The 3,465-nt window shown below is 26.3% G+C and overlaps 1 long non-coding RNA gene across 1 annotated transcript; it reads right to left on the reverse strand.

The window, feature by feature from the left end:
* Nucleotides 1-225: 225 nt before the first annotated feature.
* On the reverse strand, nucleotides 226-1,489 carry LOC147809677 (uncharacterized). Its single transcript, XR_015433544.1, has 2 exons — nucleotides 794-1,489; nucleotides 226-391 (listed from the first exon to the last, which is right to left on the reverse strand). It is a non-coding gene; the product is annotated as an uncharacterized LOC147809677 (long non-coding RNA).
* Between the last annotated feature and the right edge of the window lie 1,976 nt (nucleotides 1,490-3,465).

Raw genomic sequence — 3,465 nt, forward strand, 5'->3', positions numbered from 1 at the left:
ATGTTAAACATTCAGTAACATTTAAAAAAGTATAATTTTGACCCATCACACTGATAAACTAAAATAAAGTAAGCAACCTTAGATAACAAATATTTTATTAAGTAGCAAATTCAAAAAATGATAAATAAAATGTATTTACTGAAATATGTTAAACTTTCAGTAACATTTAAAAAAGTATAATTTTTACCCGTCACACTGATAAACTAAAATAAAGTAAGCAACCTTAGATAATAAATATTTTATTAAATAGCAAATTCAAAAAATGATAAATAAAATGTAAACATAAATTTTACTGAAATATGTTTAACTTTCAGTAACATTTAAAAATAATTCTAATGTCATTTAACATCTCTTTTCTAATGTCATTTTCCTTGAAATGCATCTCACATACCTATAACAAAATAAATACAATATTTATATGTGCATTTAAAATAAATAGTACATACTATATTCATGCATGAAAAATTAATAGATTTTTGTAGAAAAATTAATTGATTTAAATTTCATAATCAAATAAAAAAAAATTTGCTTTAAGCAGTTACAATATATTATGGTCAAACAAAAATGTTTAAAGTTTGAGCAAAAATTTAATAAAATACTAAAATTATTAATATTTTTATAAAATAAAACTCTATAAAAATAACTATATATTACAATAGTTTGCGATATGATTGATAAGAGCAACTTAATTATTATAAATAATTTATCCACAATTTAAAATAATTTACTCTTAGTAAAAATATAATAAAGAAGCATAATTAAATTTTTAAAAATAAAAACAAATATTACTCACTTTAGAATTCTTTGCAACTTCAAAATCTCTTGGCATGGCGGCAAGCCATTTCTTACGTATTGGGAAATCCAAAATCTCATACTTTCGTACCATCAACTTTGTAATTTCCTCTGCAGTTTGGTACACAGCACTCATATGCAATTATTCATAACACTAAGAATTAAATTAATGCTGACATTTATAACATTTGTAGAATAAATATAAATTTTACGAAGAACGTTGACATGAGAACACCGACGGTTGTTTACAAATTCAAATCAAAAATATTCGCCAATTGGCTGAATGTCGACACAGGTTATAATACTTCAGAATATCTCCAATGGCTCGTTTGATCAGATTCGGAGTTTTTCGTAAAAATAGCTACCCTGACTGGTTTCCCTCTGGGCCTAACTCTACTACGTCATCATCGCCTATAGTAACCCGTTGTGGGGCTTGATTCCTCTCTAGGAGGTATTGCCAGAGCCCCAGAATGACAACCTTACATGCTGGTGGATAGGTAGAGAATAGCCCATTTGACCTTGGAAAGAGGGTTTTTATATCTTTCTGGACAATATATTTAAATGTTAATAGGTCTCAGTAGCGTGGGACTGATCAATTTCCCAAGCTACTAAAGCCACATCATCACATTTTTTGAGATAATTAGATCAATATTATTACTTTCTTCTGGGAAAGGTTTTTAAACGTTTGCGCGTTAGATACAAGCACTATTTATGGATTATATTTAATATATAATTGTTTTAACATTACATATATATATATATACTTTTTTTTCCTCATAAGATTTTAGGATTTTTCTTTCTTTTTTGAAAGATGTTTACCTTACCATCATTTCAGAAATAATCATTAGTGTATTACATCATCGTTTTTTCTTATTTTTAAGATTATTTCCAAATATTTTTTTTTTTAGTTGGGTTTAAAACTAAAAAAAACGGCTTTTTGTAGCGATTCAGAAAACCGGAAAAATCAGTTATCCGGAATAGCGATAGTCCCGATCGTTCCGGATAATCGGTTCTCTACTGTATATACATATATACATATATATACATATATATATATATATATATATATATATATATATATATATATATATATATATATATATATATATATATATATATATATATATATATATATATATATATATATATATATATATATATATATATATATATGTTTTACAGTGGCGCCATCTAAGAACTACCTATAGCATTATTTCGCCTGCTACCTTAACACAAAATATTCTTTTAGCGGAAATATCTTTTCATTAAAAGTTGACAAAGCATTGTATATGCACAGAAATATAAATTTAAAATTGTATATATAAAATTGTTTGTTCAAGGAATACAATTTTTTTTTTAAAAATTGTTTCTTATGAATGACGCAAGAAAGTATATTTAGAATTAGAATAAAAATATGTGTTCTCTAATAAGCACTGCTTTATCGTCTACCGATAGTGTCCAGCTGTCGCTCGTTTCATAGAAATGTAATCGGAAAAGCGAAAAAAATAAATAAATAAATAAATAAATGAAGGAAGAAGTGGCATCCTGTGAGAGAATCCGGAAATGACCCTGTCTTACGCGACCCACTGTCGCCCCCCACTGTCCAGTTTCCGTCGGCCATCGCTTTTTCTACATAACTTAAGTCTTTTTATTCGTTTTTTTTTTTTTTCCTGCTCTTCGTTTTTCTTAAGACAAGTTCATACAGTGTTCTTAGAATATGGGAAGGAAACGAAAGAGATTTCTTTTTTTGACATAATTATTTGTAAGCTAAAAAAAAAAAAAATGTTTCTAATAGCACATTTGCTCTGAAAATAGCTTTCCTGTCTTTGGAGTTCTCAAACAATTATTCTTAAAACATTTACTTAGCGTCAGTTTAGAGATTATATATATGTATATTATATATATATATATATATATATATATATATATATATATATATATATATATATATATATATATATATATATATATATATATATATATATATATATATATATATATATATATATATATATACATATTTAAAAGGGGGGGGGGAATAATAATGAAGAAAAAAAATAAAAAAAACTGATTTTTTTAAAAAACGAAAAAAACAAAGGATTAAATTTTTTAAAAAAAACCGGAAAATAAAAGATATAATCTTTTCATCAGCCCACACGATTATATCCGCAAAAAGTGGTGCCCCCCCCCCTCCTTTTGCATATGTCTATAATTTTCCTTTATTACCACGTTTATATAAATTTCCCTTCGCGTATGTCTGTCCGGGTGGAATTTTGTAATCGATTTTAAACTAACTTCCCGACTAGCTACAAACTTCAAATTTGGTACATAGTTCAGAATTGGATGACAATGCATGAAAATGAAGAGAAAAAAAGGCATACAAAGTAAAATAAAATTAAAATTTAAAAAAAAATTATTTTCGAGATTGTCTTTTGTTGTCGATTCCATTATTTCAAATTAGTATTACATGTCAGGTGAAAAGATTTTTATTGTCGGAGTATTTTTATTGGCTTAAAAATCACGTGGTAGGATCCAGTTTTTCCTCATTCATTTCCAGATAGTTTTGGTTGTCATCAGCATAAAACTAATGAAAGTCGTAAAGGTATTGTTTTTCTATAAAGATTTTTGTATCCCTAATTTAAAATGAAAGTTCTAATATTTTAGTAGTGGTCT

The sequence above is a fragment of the Parasteatoda tepidariorum genome, chromosome 5 (genome assembly GCF_982258835.1).
Source record: "Parasteatoda tepidariorum strain Cologne lab strain chromosome 5, Ptep-v5.0, whole genome shotgun sequence".
In the NCBI taxonomy this organism is placed as follows: Eukaryota; Metazoa; Arthropoda; class Arachnida; order Araneae; family Theridiidae; genus Parasteatoda; species Parasteatoda tepidariorum.